General features: G+C 43.7%; 1 protein-coding gene across 4 annotated transcripts in view; it reads left to right on the plus strand.

Moving 5' to 3' along the window:
• The window catches only part of BAHCC1 (BAH domain and coiled-coil containing 1), a 101,280-nt gene that overhangs the window by 13,697 nt on the left and 65,569 nt on the right, over positions 1-22,014 (plus strand). The gene's annotated exons all lie outside the window — the stretch shown is intronic.

The following is a 22,014-nucleotide window of genomic DNA, read 5'->3' on the forward strand; positions in this document are numbered from 1 at the left end:
TTGAACTTAGGAACGTTGCCTGAGAGGCTAGTTAACACTGGCAAAATTAACTAGGCTTGAAAGAGTTATGTCAGCCAAATGAGGAGGAAATTTAAAAACGATGAGTGATATCTAGGAGGGGCATAGTTAAATTTCTTTTCTGAAGCATTCACTGCTTCAGGAAAAAAAGAAATGGGATCCATTCCTGATGACATGGACTTAGAGATGAGAGTTCCTGATTTCCTATTCATCCACTCTGTTTTCTGTATAAGCAATGTTCTTTCCTGAGACGTTGTTGCATCTGTATCCTTTCCCAATTAAACCTCACGATTCTAAATTTGGTTACATTTTATTCGCTTATATGTTGCTTTTCACTCCTCTACCTGTATGTAATCAAATAACAGAGCAACGAAGAAGCCCTCCTCTTGAAGCTGGAGTGGGATTCACAGAATAAAACCAATATTTATCTTACTGGTGGTTGGAAGGCACACACCTATAAATTTTGCTTTATTGCATACAGCCTGTTTTGGTAATTTCTTTTCCCCCTCCCCCTTTTCCCCTCATGTGAGGCGTCGATTAAAAAAAAAAAAGCCAACAACCCGCTAGACTGAAGTAGCTCTTTGCAGGAGTCTTATTTCTTTGAAACCCTTTTACAGAAGTTAAATTTTAGTCATCAGACGTCCCTTAATTCCGGCCTTCAGAGAGAGCCTTATTTATTTGGGGAGGGGGAGCAGGGGGCAAAGGCAGGTTGCAAGCCTTGGACAAAGTGTTTCTTTTGCTTTTTTATTATTATTATTTGCATGGCAGCTTATTTAAATGTAGGATGCTCTTTGACTGCACCACTTCCAGCTCTTTAGCCTATGCTTCCCAGAGAGTTGATTGTGATCCCAAGTTAGGTCACTGAGCGAGAAGCTTACATTAGAATCTTGAGGGACTTGGCTTTCATTTTAAAAGTGTGTTCCTGGCCTTTGTGGTGGGTTAGCAAATCACAAAAACTTGATTAACAACAATAAAAATGTATTAAGAAAACCTGAATTTTGCAACATGTGTATGTGTGTGCCCACACATATGTTTACTTTGCATAAGTTATTCTGATTCTGTTCCACCCTATGCTCAGACCCATGCCTGGTTCTTCACGTTTTACACACAGGCTCTTTCTCAAACCTTTTCAAGCTTCCCATGAAAGCTGGAAATTTGGGGGCCAATCCAAAAGAGTGTAAGGTGCACACCCTCCAGGCCATTGGTATTCAAGTAGGATTAAGCATGCCTAAGTCTGTGTTGTATTGCTGCCTTTGCTTTTCTAGAAGCAAAAGGGTTGTATCCAATGTATGTTTTATTTATCCCATTTATTTCAATGGTCCTACTCTTAAGTAAGACTAACATTGGATACCACCCAAGGAAAACAGAATTTCTCAGAATGCTGAAATCTGCAGCCCAGGTATAGCACCGGTGTAGTGAATTCCACTTCGCTTGTGAAGAAGCATCTCTCGCTTTCTCCATACTTGACTTCAGATAATTTCCCTTTCTCTTGGTTCTGAACTTTTCTGAATCTTTTCTCTTTGGTCAACACCTATAGAGGAGTCTTCTTGCCACCCTGCTTTGCTTTTAGCACTAAACAGGAGAGTATGGACATTTTTATCCCTCTAGGTCAGCCCTGCACAACTCCAGACCCACCAAGCTGAGCATATCCCATTGGCCAAGTATTACGCTGCCTGCCATGATACCCTCACCCCTAGTTTTGCTGACCCTAAAATGCAGCGAAACCAGGAGTTTTATCAAGTTCTTGGTGAGCTGCCATAAATGGCTGGTGAACTGGATTGGACCTGCTGAGTTGTCCCTTGTCCAGACCTGGTATAGGAGCAGGAGTGATATGGTACTAAGTTCTATTATATTTTTATTCTGTCTTTCATCCAATGAGCTCAAAGTGGTGCAAGTAACATGTCTCCGCATTCCCCATGAGGTAGGTTAGGATGAGAAATAATGGCTGGTCCAGAGTCAACCAGCTGGGCTTCAAGCCTAACAAGGTTCCAAACTGAACCCAGGTCTCCTCAGTCCAACACTATCCCCACTGGCTCTCGTGGTAGAATGATGGGCAAGCATGCTCCTGTCCCTTCACAGACTACTCCAGGTGAAGTTGTCCAGGGCAGATGGATCCAGCCCCAACATTGGCTATGAAGCATTTTAGCACAGACAGCAATAGTCAAATGTGCATCCAGCCAACCAAGTTCATCAGTCCACACAGTTGTGTAAATGCACCTCTCTGGGCCCTTATGCCTGCCTGTTCACCTTTGCTCAGGAGATTGTATTTGTATGTTTAAAGAGAGGCACTGTGGGATTTAAACTTGAGGCACTTGATTAACTTCTTCTGCATCAAAGACCTGGGCATGTGTTTTAGGGTTAGGGGTTCATCAGATGACTGTATTGTTGTTTTTATTTCTGTTGAATGCTTTTACACGATTTTATATTGTGCTGTTTTGCAGAGTAATCCTATCCACTAATTACATAGGTGAGGGGGAGAGAGACAGCTGCTGTACCATAAATTTATTACTACATTTATATTCTGACTTTTTCATCTTGCAAGGAACCCAAGTCAGCACACATGATGTTTCTCCTCTCCATTTTACCCTTACAACAACCCTGTGCAGTAGGGTAGGCCGAGAGTCAGTGACTAGTCCAAAGTCACCCAGTGAGTTTCCATGGCCATGTGGGGACTAGAACCCGGGTCTCCTGAGTCCCAGTCCAACACTCTAACCACTGCACTACACTGGCTCTCATCATAGAGATACGTGTCTTTCCCCTGCCTCCAGGATCACAGGGGCTGCAGGGGAGCCCTAGCTTTGTGGATCAGTTTACATTTTACGTGCAGGGGTTCCAGGTTTGCATCCAGGGTAGGGTCAAGGTGAGGAGGGTCCTCCTCATCCTGACACAACTATGCCAATCAGGAGGAGTGCTGATGGACTGGCTCCTGCATGGGCTAACCCATCCCTTTGTCCTCCTCTCCCTTGATAAAACTACTGGTTTTGCTGCATTTCAGGATCAGCAAAAATAGGGATGAGGGTATCATGGCAGGCAGCGTAATACTTGGCTGATGGGATGTGTTCAGCTTGGTGGCTCTTGAGTTGTGCAGGGCTGTCCTAGAGGAACAAAAAGGGGTTTGGATCTTGTTCTTTTATGTGCTCCTTCACACTGCTGCTAAGGAGCTGTGAAACTTACCAGCATCACAGTCACAGTGATTTTCTAGAGTGTGAATTACACCACCCAGGGTGAAGAGGGAACAATCGCAAGCTGAAACTGGTATAAGAAAGTACAGAGCTGTAGTGAGAACATGCCCAGTTTTGTGATTTCATTGGATATGAGGATCCCACGGCAAGGCAAAGTTAAGGATGATTGGTCTGCATTGTTGTTTATAATATTCTGCAACATAAATAGCAAATAGTCCCATTAGCTGAGAAAAAGACCACGTAGTGACTGTTGGAGAACAGTCTCTGTTCATGGCGTATGTAGGACTATTGGAATCCTGCACTCAGTTGTGGTATCTGCATTTGAAAATATGTGTGTGTACAAAGAAGAGAATAGTCCAAAGTCTGGAAGGGTGGGCCTGACTGAAAATCTCTAAGGGTGCAACCCTAGCATGGCTGGCTGGGGGATTCTGGAAGTTGTATGACTTATTTCTGTCTAAACATGCATAGGATTGCACCCTAAGGAGCATAAGGTTTACCTTTCAGTGGAAGAAACTTGATGGTCAGAGAGCTGCCATTAATGACAAGCAAATTTTGAACTCCTTGATTTAGTTCAGTAGTTTTCAAAGTGCTCTTTAGCTATGGTTGCTGGTGAGGCCACAGGAACATCCATGGAGGCCACAGCTGGAGTTCAGCACAGTCATATCCTAGATCATAGAATAGCAGAGCTGCAAGGGGTCTATAAGGCCATTGAGTACAGCCCCCTACTCAATGCAGGAATCAAGAGACCAATCCAGTACATCAGTGGCTGCATTTCAATTCTCTAGTGACCATGTGTGAGAAACCATGTAGACTGGTGTAGTAGCGAATGTTAAAAGGCAACAGAATGCTGTCTATTAACCAATGGATTTGGCAGGGGTTGGCTTTTCGATTACTTCTTATGAAATGTAGAGGCTCTTTGAAAACTTTGGCCCAAAACAACAGGGCTCAGGGAAGGTTATTTGCTCAGCTTTTGCAAGTCTCAGAAGTCTCCTCTTCACTCTTGGACCTTTTAAGCTAGTTCACTCCCACCCCCCTTTTTAGACTACATAGGCTGCCTTCTCCAACCTGGTACCCACCTGATTTTTTTGGACTACAGCTCCCAGCATTCCTGACCATTGGCCATGGTGGTTGAGACTGATGAGAAGTTGAAGACCAAACATCTAAAGATCACCAGACTGGGGAAGGCTGAGTCATCGAGGTCCTTGTTAGCATAAATTTAACTCTACCATTTCTTGATTTTCAAGAGCAGTGGTTCCCAAACTTTCTGTAAATGAACATCTTTGATTCAGAATGCTCCGGTGGGTCACAGCCCTTGTTCCATGAATCACCAGCCTCCTTTCCATGTGGCACATTTCGGAACACCAATTGCTGGAAGCTCTGAAATCTAGCCTCAGGCCTTCCAAAGCCCACTGGCAGGCCCTGACATTTTCCATCTTACTCTTCTAAAATGTAACGTTTTGCAATTTGCATAGTTGCAGTATCTCTCTTGAATGTTTTCTTTGCCCAACAACTCCTTTCTCCCTTAAATAGATTTTCTAAAATTGTTTTATTACAGAAAAAAATGAAGGGGAAAAACATTCATACAACTGAAATACAACGTATATATCATTCAAAATATATCGATAATATAAGCACATGCAACACCAGCTAATGAATTCAATTGGAGAAAATAATATATACAGTTTTATATTGTCTTGAGAATTCATATTCCAATAATTAATAAACGAACTCTATTTGTCTATTAATTTATTTGGTGAGTGTCTTTCTTTACTACCACTACCACCACCAACCACTCGCATAACAGAAAGCTAGTGGATCAAAAAGCAATCCTGGAAACAAGCGGAAATTATTCTTTCCAGATTGAGACAGATTAGCGGAGCATCCTTCTGCAAAATCTGCTGATCTGTCCCGTTCCGGAAGCAAGTGTGTTCTGCTCTTTTCAGGATGCTTTTACAACTTCTAGCCCCCCTGGTGCACCAGTGGTGGGCCCTGCTGCCAAACCCACTCATGTTAACTGAAAATGGAGGGGTGGGGGATGAGAGGCCTTCCAACCAGAAGCAATCGCTTGTCTCGTCGCTGTTAATCTTCCAAATTGACTGTATCTTTAATAGAACCTAAAAGTGCAACCGTTGAAGATTAAACTATTTCATACTCTTGTTATATCACCCCTTAAATGCATTTTAATATAATTAGTGTGAATTCTCAGATGGAGGTGTAGTTTGAAGGCAGTTCTCTTCTCCTGTTTATTCTGAGAAGTCATTAGGACGGTGAGGCACCAATTCATCAACATAAGGGTTGCTGTAGATCATCTATAGCAATGCTATAGTGAGACTACTTTCCCTACTCATGGAGCAGGTTGAAAACAGGGCTGGTCCTACCATGAGGAAAAATGAGGTATTTGCCTCAGGCAGCAGAAGCTGAGAGACATGGAATGAATAGAGGTGTACGTGCCATATTGATTGCTCTGCATCCCCTAAGCTACCCTGCTGCCCTCAGGTGCAGTGGAAGATGCTGTCTTGTCACCAGCATTGAAATAATGTGCAACTGTCAGTCTGGGTCAGTGGAATGGCTGGCAAGGAAGTACCATCTTAGCCTTTGACTCAAGCAGAAAACTGTTTTGGGCCAGCTCTGGTTGCAAAGGCTCCACTGGATACTCATTGTCTTTTACATTTTGCCTGGCCAGTATGAACCAGAAGCTCCCTCCTCACATCTAATCAGACCATGGAGATAAATGAAAGGAAAAATTATTATTATTATTATTATTATTATTATTATTATTATTATTATTATTATTTATTTATTTATTTATATAGCACCATCAATGTACATGGTGCTGTACAGATAACACAGTAAATAGCAAGACCCTGCCGCATAGGCTTACAATCTAATAAAGTTGTAGTAAACAATAAAGAGGGAAGGAGAATGCAAACAGGCACAGGGAAGTGTGAACAGGCACCGGGTAGGGTGAAGCTGACAGTATAGGGTCAGAACAAACTCAATATTTAAAAGCTATAGGGAAAAGAAAAGTTTTTAGCTGAGTTTTAAAAGCTGTGATTGAGTTTGTAGTTCTCAAGTGTTCTGGAAGAGTGTTCCAGGCGTAAGGGGCAGCAGAAGAAAAAGGACGAAGCCGAGTAAGGGAAGTGGAGGTCCTGGGGCAGGCGAGAAGCATGGCATCAGAGGAGCGGAGAGCATGAGCGGGGCAATAGTGTGAGATGAGAGAGGAGAGATAGGCAGGAGCTAGACCGTGAAGAGCTTTGAAGGTCAGCAGGAGAAGTTTATATTGGATTCTGGAGTGAATTGGAAGCCAATGAAGTGATTTCAGAAGTGGAGTGACATGGTCAGAGCGGCGGGCCAAGAAGATGATCTTAGCCTATCATAACTAATAGTATTCGTGGCAAAGGTCTAGGTAAAGTGCTGCTGATCTGTATCACTCGTTGTCCTCTGGAAACACCCCTCAGTCATCTTCAGCAACATAAACGATAGGTGTACAAGTTAGCATAACAGGAGGACTTCTTGTGGGTTTTGCAGTGTCCCATGATTGCACTAACCATTAAAAGCCAATGCTGTAAACTAGGCTTTATCTCTGTGCTTCTGAAAGGATGCCACATAAGTATTGCAAGAAATCTAAGTGTATCAGGAGAACACTCTTGTTTTATGAACGGGGGCTGAGGGAGGAATGGGGTACGGAATCTGGTCAGAGGTGACAGTGCTGGGGTTTCTTCTGCTTCCTTTCTTCCAGGAATAGGCAAGCTGCTTATTTCCCACTTAGAGATGTGAAAGTTGTTTTGGAGAGATCTCTATTATGGATCCATGGAACTGATCCCCTTTGTCCCTCAAAAATGGTCCAAGATTATCTGTATCTATATCTACATCTATATCTCATCATTATGTACATTAGCAATGAATAATATCCATGAATGAGAAATTATGGTCAAGCGCTTAATGTACTAAACTGCACACTAAAGATTGTGGCTTCACCTCTCACCATGCAGCTGCTACTAGTCCATTCAGCTGTAAATGGGTCTATGATCCATCAAGATCCATCTTTGGTACAACATCGATCCCACATACACCGTAAACTAGTATACCTTAGTGATGATTGTTGGCTTGGGATGAACTTCTCACTTTGAATATAGCTGAACATGTTTCACTCACCAGTGAGTTTCCAGTTGATCTCCTAGGATGTATTTTGCCTTCCTGCTGGGCAACATGAAGAAATGGGAAGTCTCTCCACTTAGTTTGCCATTTCTACCCAGTTTTTGTTGGTCACTTAGAGGGCTGAAAATGGAAAATGCCATTTTAAAATGCTCTCAGACACATCTAGCCAGGTGTAACAAGACACACAACAACAATCAGATATGTTCACATTATATACAAGTAGGAGCAAAAGGTTGACAATTTTGTGTGAGATATTAGCAGTGAAACCTTTCTCAGAATTGATTATCCCCTCCAGTTGCACATTCTCACACTCTGTACATGAATCTGAAATAGGTTGGGGGATACTCAGTTTAATTCCCACCAAATAAACCAGGCCTCTTAGGCTGGGAGATAAAGATAAATAGAATACTTAATTTTACACACACACACACACACACACTGTGTGCGTGTGTAATCTCTCATTAAACAGGTTTTTGAAACTGCACAGAAATCTGTATGAAGCAATAGAGGGATGCATCTCTTTCATTCCATCTTCAGCACTCAGGAAAAAAACCCAGTATCGTCTGATTCCAGCTATATAGCTATAGTGAGTAGCTTGTCAGAATCCAAATTCAGTACATCCTGCTTTTAATATTCCCTCTGCCTCACCCAACTCCTAAGAACATTTTTTAGTTGGGTTGCCAAAGGAGTCCAGGATTTACTTTGGGCTTTTAACCATTGGCATTGATCAGGATATCTATTCTGCATTCTCTTTCTCTCTCTCTCTCTCTGTCAAAAGGCGACAGATTGCAAGTGGCACTTATAACGTACAGACTAGGTTGTGATTACCCATTGGATAACATTTTAATTGTGCTTCTGGCACTCTGTCAAGCTAATTTGAACTGCATTTCAATATTACAACATTTATTTAGGGCCATAACAATATGGATTAATCTTAAATTATAATACAGGGAGAATTCCGTTACACTTATTTCCTATTTGCAATATATATATATATATATATATATATATATATATATATATATAAAAGAGAGGTCCTGACAGGAAACAAAAACAAAAATCCTTTCCAACTGCTGAGTAAACCATGGATGGAACTGAAAAGAACAAGAGGAAAGCAACTTGCATCTATTAAAGATACAGGTAGCCCTTCTGAGCGCCAAACAACAAGGAAGTAAGAGTAAGCTTTCTGGATGCCATTTCACTTTCTTGGTCTGCCTTTTTCATTTGCAGTGGAGGGCAAGGCACTACCAAGGCTGTATGTGGCCGTTTTCACTTTGCAGTGAAATTAAGTGCTGGTTCACACAGTATTTTTTATGTCTAAGCATGGAACATCCGTTGGTAAACAAATACACACACACACACACACACACACACACGTAAGCAAAATGTTTCAGGCAGCCATGGATATAGGACTGCAGCAATCCCTGTGATTATTCCAGCTGTAAAATACGTTGTCACAATCAAAGAATTGCTATATATGTATAGCCATGATTACCTCGTTTACACATTATATTGCTGCAGCATCCCAACTGTGGTCACCCTTGCGCAGATAAAAAAAATATAGTGTGTGATGTAGCTCTGAGAAATGTATTTTTGCCCATACAACTTAATTTCTTAGACAATGAACTTCACTTGTTTTCTGGCTTCATTGTGCTCCCTAGGGTGGCTAGATGCAAAAGAGAACAAGGCTCTTGCACCTTTAATAGTTGAGTAGCTGGGTGTGTGACATGCCACACCTGCTGTTCTTCTTCATTTCAACTATAAATGGTGCAGGAGCCCTGTCCCTCACCAACACTTATCAGTTAAAACAAAACATGACATTTATCCAAGCACTGCAGATAAAATGAATACTTTGTAGCTTTATTTTAGTTGAAACTGAAGCTATTCATTTATTTTTTTACTTCATTTATTAATATTTTAATAACACATTTTGACTATTAAGCCCATGAGTTGTTTACCACTGAGTCATGCTTAATTTTGACCAATAGTCCATATTGGTCATATATAGCCCAGTATCAACTTCTCAACAGTAGCCAGTGCTGGGAACTTCAGAGAACCATGGACATTAATTCCATTCCCTTTGTTCACCCTCATCATTCAGCAATCAGAAATTAACAGCATATCTACTCAGAAAAAACCCAGTTGAGTTCAGTGGAGCTTACTCCCGGGTATAGGATTGCAGCCTTAAGGGTATTCACTGCAAGATTGCTGATTTACAAACCATGGGTTAAAACTCTGGCTTGTTTCTCTCTCAACAACAGAGTGCTGGGTTTGGGCATCACAGTGAACAACCCAGAGTCAAGGTTAGGATTACTGTATATCATGCCAGCTAGGAATTATGACAGTGTTGCAGACCAACATATCTGGAAGGCACCAGGTTGGGGGAAGGCTGTTACAGGCAGCAAATGACAGAGACTTCACTGGTATAATTCATTGGATGATTCCTTGTGTTCTTAAAAACCACACTTTATTTTTCCTGGTTCCAGCTTTGGAAACATGCAGTGATGACAGGGGGTATTCTGAATCTCTGCTAGTATCTGGCATGAAGGCATGTTTTAAGGGAACTCTCCCGGCCAGTGATACAAGCTGGTGTTTTCTCTGTCACTTTCTTCCCCTGATTTCCAAAGGAGTGGCAACATGGCAACAGGGGAGATCAGGACAACAGGGAGCATGGCTGCATTTCCTCATCTCCCAAATTCTCTCTGGGAGTTTATTTTAGGAAGAGAGACATCGGCTGAGGGCACTGTGCTCTTTTGTTGGCCAGCAGCCAAAGCAGACCCCATGTAATTATAGGGAAAATCAAAACAACTCTCTGCGGCCTAAATCTTTAAATCTATGCAGAGAGCGCAACGTCTGGGAAGAAGAGGGTCACAAGCAATTCCCTCCTGAAGTGGATAGCACCAGCATTGGAGTCAGGGATGGCAGAAACTGGCCTTTGAGGAGGCAATAGCAGTGCCGTGTGCCGTCTCATTGTTGTAACGAGTCCGGATATTGTCACTGGAAGGGACCAGAAACTGATTGGGAGACCAGGGACTAGGAGATACCCATGTGTCTTGCCAATGGGTCACTTGGATGATGGTGATCCCAGTTCGCTCCTACTTGTAGCAGCCCATTCATTAAAGAAGTTGGCATGGGAAGCGCACTCCTCGATGAGGGGAGGGAGCAGATTTTCGGGAAAAGAACCCCTGTTGTCAAGTTATCCCTGGGGACTGCACTAAATTGGTCCCTGCGCTGCGAATGAAGTACTGGGTCAAGTGGCTGGTCAGACATCTCCCTTCCTTGCTCTGTGATGGGTAGGGATTTCTGTGTACTGTCACTGCCTCGATGTGCCAATGTGTCTGTGTGCGAAGGAGTAGCTGTATTCCGGCCTTTTAGCCTATGTGCTGCCTCATGTTTCATGTCACAGTTACCCAAGTGTCACACAAGTTTTCTTTTGTGTGTGTGAGGATGCTGAGCTTTCCTTTAGAGAAGGGATAGGCAAACCCTGTCCCCAGGCCTCCCAAACCACCACACAATGAGAAAACAGCGGTAACAACAAAGAAGCAGTATTTTGCAGGAAAACAAGGTGCACAGAGAATCTATGCATTGTTTCCAAGCAGATTTGTGCTCCTGGAAGCCTTGCAGAGGTTCAGACCACACCAGGGCCTGTGCTGAACTGGGATTCAGTTTAAAACTTATCCTTAGAATCAGTTCCAGGGATCAATGGGACAAGCAAATGGATAGGAGACTGTCTTTGAGCATGTGCAGAATGTTTTCTCCTTACCCCTGGAGAAGCACAACAAGCAGCCACACTTTAGGGATTAGGGAGAAGGGGTTTCCATGGTGGCCACCATGCCTTCCAGACAAGTTTGAGCCTCGACATACTTAAACATGGGATGCTAAGTATCCATCCATTTGCTGCCTGGGAGACATGAAACCCCGACCACTACCTATACTGAAGTGCATTCTGTCTATCAAGCCAGGCTTTCTTCAAGACTCCTGCCTTTGATTGCCATTATTTTCTCAGCTTTGTATTTGGGTGCCTGCAGTTCCGGCTCCATGTTTTTGAGGGCCCTTGGGCAAGATGTCCTCAATGGGGGCCCTCCTTACCATTTCCTCATCATTGTCGCCAGCTGCTGTTGCTCCTCATCATTGCTGCCACTTCCATGCTTGACAGACAGAGATCCAGTGCAAGGAGGCAGTGGCATCTCCTGCTCCTCCTCACCACCACTGCCACTGTCTGGGCCAGAGTGAGAGGCAGGTGAACTAGGAGGCTACAATGCTGAAGAGGAGAAGCCACTCATGTCAGTGGGGGCCCTGGCAGGATGTGGGCCATCAGCAGGGGACCAGCCATACCTACCCAAACATGCTTGCCCTTGAGACCGACCTGGATGCCTGGGTTTGCAGTTTCCTTCCATCTGTCCTTGCTTTCACCTTCCCGTTCCTCTCCCAGGCATTCCCATTCCCAAGGAATTTGCAAGGAAGGAGATGAGCTGTCAAAGAATGGGGAGGTTGCTGCAGATGAGCCAGATCTGGAAGGACTAAACCAGCCTTCTCCAGATCTTTTGAACTACAACTCCCATCATCCATAATCATTGATGGCTGGGGCTAATGGGAGTTATAGCCCAAAATGTCTGAAGGGCTCCCCGTTGGGGAAGGCTGGACTAAACTATGTGCAGAAGGCTGAAGAGGAGACATGTTTCCCTTAGGAAAAGAGAGAAACAGAGGAAGTGTCATGCCCTCACTAGAGGAATCCTCCTCAGATGTAGAAGTAGAGCCTCCAGAAACCAAGGGCACACTACATCAGTTGCTGGCATCAGACCAGGAGGAGCCTGGGCCTTCAGGGGAGATGGCTCCAAGTCCTTCCCTCTCATGGGGAGGGGGCTCTGACTCTGGAGCAGAGGCTGAGCAACCCCCTTACCTCCAGGAGCATTGTTGCCTCAAGTGACAAGCCAGTTAGTCTCCTGTTAGGAGTGCTCTCTTATAAAGATGGTCTCTTCAGGCGAAAGCAACTCCTCTTGAGTAGGGCTCTGGCCAGAGAGTTCTAATAGACCGCAGCTGAGCCTGGGCGGGACTCAGCAGCCTTTATGAGTAAAAGCCAGCAGTCAGAGCTTGTTAGTTGCTGGAAACAACATCTCACCAGCTTCTCTCCTGACCCTGCCTTGTTCTTGAACCCCTATGCTACAACCTTGGACTCCTGCTTGACTCTACTACTTGGATTGTGTATGTATTGGACTGCCTAACTGTGCTTTGACCCTTTGCCTGTTTGACCACTCCTGCGTTGCTTACATTACCTTGAACTGAGGCCTGTCTGCTGGAACATTGGCCTGGGTTACTACTTGGCCTTGTGGTCAGCCCTATAACTGAGACTGCGACACGCAATGTAGGACAGAAAGAGAACCATGGCCTGTGTAAGGCAAAAGGGAGTTCCACTGATTGGACAGCAGCCGTGGTCTGAATCCTCAAGAGAAAGGCTTGGCCCTCCCCCTCAGCCTCTTTTGGAGCCCTCTACCACAGAATCCGGTCAAGCCCCCAACTTCTAATGAGATCCAAAAAGGATTTGACAAGAGTGTTCAAAGCTGGGAGGGCTAAATCCTCCTTGCAATGGTAGATCTTCTCTAGGGAATACATACTCTATGTTTAACAAGTGGATTGATATTTTTATTTTGGCTATTTGTTTATTGTGTCTTTTTGACTGTTTTGAGCATCTCTATTGGAGGGGGAATGTGGGATAGAAATGTTAATATAAACAAATTAAGTTGCCGTCCCATCATGGGGTGCGTCTGCGATCTTTCCTTGAGGCATGGAGTATTGCCACAGTTGGGCGTAGTGTGTTGCCCTAGAAGGGTTGTAGGACTGCTGATTTCATCCGACAGAGCTTCTGCAGTGACTTTGTTCACTACTGAATAACGATGGTCACTTGTTTGAAGGAAGCCTCCAGATACTGCCATCAAGATTTAAGAACTTGTGCTCTGAGCTCATTTCACAAGTCCAGAAGGAAAGCCTTTCTTTCTATGATAGGGAAGACACCACATAAAGTTTGTCTTCCCATCACTGTCCAGAGTTAATTTTTGTCACACAAGCAGTGATGTCCAGGTTCAGAATAAGCCAAAATGCTTAGAAGATCCATGTTTGGGATGAATGTTTGACAGTTGCTTCCCAAACGTTCAGGGTGGCACTTGAAATATTTTTCCAGCCTTGACGACACCAACTTGGTGAAGGATCATAGCTCAGTAGGTGAGACGTGCTTTGTAGGCACATTCAGTTCTTGGCATCTCCACCTCAAAGGATCCAGTAACAGGTGCCAGGAAAGATATCTGGCTTGAGACCCTGGGGAGCTGTTGTCTGTCAGTGTAGTTAATCCTGCTCTAGAAGATGGATAAGTCAATGGACCTGATAGAAGACAGCTAAGTTCCTAACTGTAGGTCCTTGCCACACAAATTTCCATTGTACTGATCCTCTCTAGTACACATGTAACACTTTGACCCACCATGTGGGGTCAGTAGGGAGTTCTAAGGAGGAATTGCCACACCATGATGGATGAGCTAGAGTTCCGGTAGGACCTCCCATCATCTTGACATGGTACTCACTCAGGTTATGATATGTGCCTTCCAGGACACTGTGAGAGACAGGCAGTTGCTGAGGCAAGATGGAGAGACCATCCAAACTGGCCTCTGACCCAACTTCGCAATGTTCCCTAATGACATTCTGAATAGGTTAGAGTCTCGAAGGGTGCCGCAATGTGGGTAGTTTTGGAGGTTTCCTTTTCTGTAAGCACAGTTTTGCTGTCCTGTTTATCCACGAGTACACTCCAGCATTCCCTGGGAACAGTGCTATAATCCAGACAGAGGTGGTAGAGAGATGTGCAGCCAAGAGCATAATATAATCTCTTTAAAAAAGAGTGGGGGGGGGGGGAGAGATGGCATGGCTAATGGTCAAGAATTATGGGAGTCGTAGCCCAAAACATTTGGAGGGCATCAGGTTGTCTACTCCTTGTCTAGGTTCTACGTATTTGAACCCATTTACTAATGGGTTTGCTTTTCTACAGAGCTTTTCCCAAATAGATCTCACACTGCTTGGGAACTAGATTCATCTAACTTTTATGGTCGGTAAACCTGAAATAAAGAGATGGAGAAGGAGGAAAATAACTTGAATGACCTGGGAGAGGCCCAGCTTCCACCTCCTCCCCTTCTCTACTTGCCCAAACTTTACTTCCTTCCCAGGGTCTGGAAGTGTGCCTGGGCATTCTGACCCTCAGTCTTCACCCCTAACTCTTTCTTTTTCTCTATCTCTCTTTAATGATCCAAGGGATGGAAGCCTACTGATTCACATTTCTCATGAACATGGGTTGTGATGAAAATTGATTAGCGCAAGTCCTGACTTTTCATAGACTAGCTTTTAGCTGTACACCAGCCTCCCTGAACCCGGTGCCCTCCAGATATTTTGAACTACAACTCACAGCATTCCTGGCCATAGTGGCTAGAGCTAATGGGAATTGAAGTCCAAAATACCTGGAGGGCAACAGGTGGGTGTACACTTAAGAGTTTAACAAAGTAATACATGAAACTATAGAGTGATTTTGACCATGTGTTTGCAAATGTTTGTATCGTACATGTAGGCCCACACACCTGTAAACATCCCCTCTTCTTCTCCTGCACCCCTTAGCCACATTTATTTGTTCATTATTTATTGATTTGATTTATATTACACCTTTCCACTGAAAAAATGGCACTCACGGTGGGATATAAATGTACAATCTATCTTGTGACAAGACTTTTATAGTTGCCTACTTTGGGAGTCAGTGTTGACTGAAAAGCAGGGTGTGCCCATCATAAATAAATAAATAAATAATCAGGTAGTTGTGATTGGTTGTAGTAGCCCCCTGTCCAACGTACCCTTGGAGGGAAACCTGGATTTGCTGCCATGCAGTATCTGAAACAGTCTTTAATCATGCTGGCAGGCCAGAAGGACCAGCCAAGTGATGAAGAGACTTCTCCTTCCAAGAGGGAGTCTTTACCTTGCCTAGGTTGGGTGGGGTGGAATAAAGGTCTCTCTATAAGATAGCCGTCCCCAACCTGATGTGCTGGGGCTACAACTCCTAGCATTGGCTGTAGCTCCCTGTGCAGTGTGGGCCTATTCAGATAATACGCTAAACCATGGTTAGGCTGCTAACCATTTTTGCAGCCAATGGTTAGTGGGAACGTTTAAACCTTGGGTATGTAGCCAGGAATGGTTCACACAACACACTAAGCCATTAAGTTTAGCTCAAAATGCTTAACCACGGTGGCTTAGTGTGTCATCTGAACAGGGTCTGCATTTCTGGTGGCAAACTTGGGTTTGTTGCTATGCAGTGCATGAGACTGCCTTCAGTCATAGTGAGGCATGCTGGAAATTGTAGTCCAACACATCAGTAATCCAGCCAGTGTGGTGTAGTGGCTAAGGTGTAGACTGGGAGTCGGGAAATCCGAGTTCTAGTCCCCACTCGGCCATGGAAACCCACTGGGTGACTTTGGGCCAGTCACAGGCTCTCAGCCCAACCTACCTCACAGGGTTGTTTTTGTGAGGATAAAATGGAGAGGAAGAGGAGTATGTACGCCACCTTGGGTTCCTTGGAGGAAAAAAGGTAGAGTATAAATGAAATAAATATATCTGGAGAGCCCCAGGTAGGGGAAGGCTGTGTTAAAAGCTTCCACCTTCCCCTCCCTCCTCTGATCCTTCTCTGTCTCTAGCTTGTCATCCCTCATTTACCACAAAGCATTCACCACCTTTTCCACGTTGGTTGCAATTTATTTTTCAGTCACCGGCTGCTTTCCCAGTCTCATCCTCTCCCTTATAACACACAGAAATGCCCTCCCTCCCTGCTCCTCCCATGCCACCTGCCCCCACTCCCAACTTTTATTTTTTATTATTATTGCAATCATTGGCGTCGTTATTATTTTGCTATAAATTAGGAGGCATAATCAATATTTGGAGAAGCTTGGTGAGATTTGTTCTATTTGCATAAACTGATGAAGTGGATGTTTCTCTGATATTTCAGAGTGTCAGAGGGCTTTATGGGGCAGATTGATTGATGAGTAAGGCAGGCTGAGATTACATTGGGTGAAGGCAATTCTTAGAGGAGAATACTTGAGAAGACTCAACTAAAGTGGGTGTGGGTGGGGTGGGGGGGATGTGTAGTTCTTCGCCTGTCTTGCAATGCTACTTGGGTGCTAATTTGTAACCATTGGCTTTTCCATCCCTATTACTGCACCTGCTAAACTGTTTGCAAAGGGAGCTGCCAGATTGCTAGTTTCGCCGCAGGCCATTTCACACTTTTAGGGCCAAAACTTTAAAATAAATTGTCTCAATAAAATATAGCGTTATCGTCTCTGAACGCCATGGAAATTAGGTGCTTTCCCTAACATAGGGTTGTGGTGTCCCACCCCCCAGAAGAACAGCAGTTAATTATGCATAATTTTTTTTTTTACATTTCCAATGTAATCTACCCACCATTTTATTTGCAGCAATATATCTCTGGATTAGATCACTTATTTTAACAGTAAATTGAGCCAGTGGCATTTTCATTTAGTTCTCTCCGTCTTACGTATATATACGCACGCACGCAAACAGAGATACACAAACACACACTTTTGACGATAAAGCAACATCCAGGACTTGTGTGATATATGAGACAGGGAGACAGGACTTTTGAGCATCCCTTAGAAACAGATACAAGTTCAGTACTAACGACTCGGCAAAATCTAGTATTAGATTTTGGCCCTGTCCAGGCGCTCACCCCCCACATCATGGTGTAGTGATTCATTTTGAGGTGCGGATACTTATCATGGCCACGCCCCCAAGGAAACTCCAAAATTGCAGGCAGCTCTGTTGATGCACATCAGCAAACCAATTCTAGGAGGTTTTCATTTGCTAATGGAAATGGCCCATTCTAGGCAAAGCCATCCCCAAATACTTTGCATTACAACAAGGGACAATATATTGTAGCTGGTAAAATTCATTTACCTGCAGCTATTGAGAGGATTGCAACTAAGCTCAGAGGGAAGAGGAAATTCTGAGTGGGGGTGGCAGATGACATCCCTGCTAATAATAAAGGCTTGGCCCACGCCCTGGCTCCTATACACCACTGCCCCCACCATACTTGCTGGCTCCACCCCCCTGTCGCTCAATTCCTGTTCAGATGTGTTGGAGAGGAGCCTGCTCTGCTTGTGGGCACTCCCTGTGCAATTGAAAACCCTCTTAATCATGCATTGGTGAAGGCTGGAGGGGGGGGGCATGAATGCCTGAATGGAGCTTTTGACCTGGGAAGATCTAGGTTCAAATGGAATAAGCTGAGGACTTGCTTGGTCGACTTAAAACTGAACCCAATAAAGGAAGGAACCCCAAGAAGGAAGTCAAACAAGCCAGAGGCAAAGGGGTGAACTAATTGCTGTGACTGACAACCTTGTCTTTTTGTCTTTGTAAATATTACACACACACACACACACTTCTTGTAGATTACCCTGAGGAAGGACTTTTTGGTCTGAAACGCATTGGTAATTTTTTAATAAAATGCTACATCTCCGTTTTCACCCCTTTGCCTCTGGCTTGTTTGGCTTCCGACTTATAACAGGCCTCAGTTTCGACGTCTGTAAAATCTGAATATGGGGACCTACATTTTTATAAGCTGTTGCAAGAATGACTGAGATCAGGAAATGTCACTGCCTACATATTCCTTTAAACAATGAGAATGCTTGAATGTGCTGCTGTGAGTGTAGATCTAAGCTCGTCCTTCCTTGAGCTTGTGAACTGAAATTTCTTTTTCAGCTAAGCACATCCCCAGGGCACATTTAATGTGATTTTACAGAGGAGAAATTGAGGCATGGAGACTAGGGGGTCACTTCTCACATTACAGTTTTTAAAGAGCAGAAGTCTCCCTTATCTTTGAAAAGACAGGCAAATGTCTTAATACAACGTTCACCATACATGTGATCCTGGGAAAGGTTTGCAGCAGTTCACAGGTCTAGGGACCCACGTAGGTTTACACATTTGGATAAAATGTATATTTATCTTTTTCCCCCAGACATGGGAAGCTTCTGAAGACTTTAAATTATCAAAGTGAAAATGTCACCTCAAGCCCCATAGGGCAGCTTTCCCCACCCTAGTGCCCTCCAGATGTGTTGGCCTACAACTCCCAGCAGCCCTTAGCTAGCCATGCTGGAGGCTGACGTGGGGAATCTTTGGCAAAAGTAGGACTTGAAAGCTCTCTTAAGTACCCAGGCTGGCATCCTCAGTTTTGAACCATCCTGATCTGGCAATGCAGCTTGTTATCAGGAGCAAGAACTCCTACCTGCCTAGAAAATAAAATAAAATCCAAATTCTGAAATAAAAAATTAATAAAATTTAATTAAAATTTAATACAAAGTACATTTAATCAAAACCGAATATGCAGTTGTGATTTTTTTTTCACTGTTCATTGATTGTTGCAAAAACAACAACAGGCTTTTATGCAGGAGATCATTTGCCAGTGACTGGAACGGAGAAAAGGAAAAAGATGAGCCATTGTAGGGGGATATACATGCTTTGGAGGCAGAGCTGGTATAGGGTACATGTATTTTTCTGATCCTTGGGAGCTTTCTGAGTGTTGAATGGCCCTTTGTGTCACATTTTCAATCCCACCCCACCAACCTTGAGAACTATACACTTTCACTTAAAGAAAAAAACTGATGGATTCTGCATGTACCACCTGGGTACCATAGCAGACAAACATTTGCTGTGTTGCAAAGCATAGCTATTTATGATGCAGATTTTGATGAAGCTGGCTATTGCTACATGGAAGATAAGTGAGCTAAGGCATACCTGTAGTTTGTTATTGTGTACTAGTGAGTTACAGTTTGTGTCCATTGTTTCCTACTATGATAGACTCAGCAGAAGTACACCCAGGGCTGTGTACCCCAGGGGTGGGGAAGCCGCAGCCTTTCAGATGCTGTTGGATTACAGTTGTCATTATTCCTAATGGTTGGCCATGCTTGCTGGGGATGATGGGAGCTGGAGTCCAGCAACATCAGGAGAACTGCAGGTCCCCCATCTCTGCATTGCGGCTAAATCTTAGGAGAAGTAAGTAACTGGAGATAAATCCTAAGGCTTTTGAATTCTTGCTCAAGGCCAAATTCCTTGCTTCTACAGAATACACTACCCCAGCTCTTACAAAACGATACCACTGAAATCAATTCTACAAGAGGATTCTGTGAAAATGCTGTAATTGGGACCTTGGGAAGACTATAATGTAGACAGATAGAGAGAAAGGAGATAGAAGAATTAAGGAGGATGAAGAGTCTGATGGGGTCTTCCTCTTCCTTCTTTGCTATAGAAACAAAATACCCATCTCCCAACTAACCTGGTGAACTCTTCCTTTTATTGCTATGAAGATTGAAGATGGGTGACCCCAAATCCAGTGTGACGACAGTGGAACCCTAGACTGAGGGGGTGAACCTGGGTCTGGGATGGGTTATAACCTCAATCTACAGGTGGGAGGATTCTAGCACAGCCTCTTCTCCCTGACTAGCTAATTTTCTAAGTGCAAGGATTGTTTTAATTTATTTTGTGTTTTGCACATTCCATCATGTGAGCCCCCCCCCCACCTAGAGTATGAAGTGGTACAGCCCAGATGCAGGGCAGAGTTGCATATTCTCAGGATAGGGGTTATGCAGCTTCTTGAGTTTCCTACAGGATTAAGTGCAGCAACCTTGCCCCATATATTATCTCCCAAAGGCAGGAGTGTGAGTGTTTATTTATTTATTTTATTGCATTTATATACCGCCCCATAGCCTAAGCTCTCTGGGCGGTTCAGGTTCTCTGGCTGGTGCTTGATGCATCCCTGGAGGACATTTAATTATAGTTGCATAGAAGGAACTTTTCCAGAAGGTGTGAGGCACTATTCTGTAGACAAAGGCAGGAGAACTCCATATAAGTAGTGAAAAATGAAAAAGATATTTCCCCTTTTTCACAACCAGAATTTGTTGTTGTTGTTGTTGTTGTTAAAAATGGTTACACTTCTCTCTGATGGCATCTGTCCCTTAAATACTACTGCTTGATCTCTAGATTAAAAACAAAAAAGCCAGGAATCCAACAGAAGAGCTGAAATACAAAGCCCCAGGTTTCTCTGGTGACAATGAAAAACTTGCCAATATTAAGTGTCTTCTTGAGTCTATAGAGAACTTAAAATATTGGCTTAGCTCAGTGTTCCCCAAACTGATTTTCCTCCAGATGTGTTGGACTATAGATCCCAGAATTCCCAGCCAGCACACTATTTACAAGACTGTGTGTATACTCCATTTCAGTGGACAGTGGGGACAGAATTCTGCTTCCTTGGAATTTTGACTTACACTTTTTTAAAAAAAGCAAGTTCCTAGTCCTTATGATTGCAGACATGCTTGAATAAATGTGGACAGTATCTGCTGAATGAAATCTCGACAGAGAGGTGGCTCAATCAGATTTTCAGTGGCTAGGAGTGTAACCTTAGTTGTCCTTGCCCCTCCCACAACTAATTTTATGCTAAAATTAGGGAGGAAAAGCAACTGACTTATGAAGAAAGTGAAATTATGCATTTTTGCTCTATTTGCATATTTTATACAGATTGTCTTGACACAAGATTTCGATAGTGCAGAATACAGATGACTCAGACTATACATTTCGTTATTATTTTTCAAAAACAGGACTTTGCTGATACAATTTCCCTGCAAAGCTACATATGCTCACATGCATTGATCAGAGAGACAGGTGGTGCAAGAGGCTCCAGTGTCACAATTTATTTCTGTGCAAGCCCTATTGAAATGATTGTGAGCTGTGCAAGTGCACTCTTAGGATACTTAGTATCTTAGGATACTTTCTCAGCCCCCATTAAACTCTGTGGGATGCACATAAGAGAACTTCCAAGGTTGCATCTATAACTTCCATAGCGCTTATCCTTTTAAAAATGCTCTGCAATTCCTGTGTCGCTTTAGGCTACTGTTTTGCATGCTGTGATTGTAACAGGTACATGTTACAGCCTCACATTGTGTACCTGCTAAAACCACGATGGTTTGGAGCACACACACACACTTTCATTTTTAAAAAAACCAAACAAACCTTCACGTACACCACAGAACAAGAGCCGTCCAGACATTACCATTTTCCGCAGGCATACAAAGGAGTTCTTTCCTGTTAAAATTATAATTTCTGTGAAACAGCCCCTAACCACAAAGTAACCAAGAGCAAAAGCTACTTGCCCAAGACTACAGAGGAAGCTTTATGACCGAGCTGGGATTTGAACCTGAAACTCTCCCATGCGCACACTTTATCCCCTGCCCCGTGCTGGCCCTCTGTAAAATGCCTCACATTCCAGCAAACGTGGTTTATTTTCCAGCAAGCTACTCAAGGCCTTGGCCTCTGCCACCACTGCCGCCAAGTAAAACGGTGAGGTGTCTGTCACAGTTCAGCCCATTCCGGGCAAAGCCAGGAGACATCAACTGGTTTAATTACAGGTTTTTTGGGTTTATTTTTTTTTGGTCAATAACATAGAACATCTGTATTGTACGCACATCCAACCTTTACCCAGATAGCAACGTCCCATGTGAGCCTGCTCAGCATCTTGCTGCTGGCTTCGGCCTTGCATTCATGATGAAATCCGGGGAAAGACAAGAAGGACCCCAGCCAAAGAAAG

This window comes from Elgaria multicarinata, chromosome 3 (genome assembly GCF_023053635.1).
Source record: "Elgaria multicarinata webbii isolate HBS135686 ecotype San Diego chromosome 3, rElgMul1.1.pri, whole genome shotgun sequence".
NCBI lineage: Eukaryota > Metazoa > Chordata > Lepidosauria > Squamata > Anguidae > Elgaria > Elgaria multicarinata.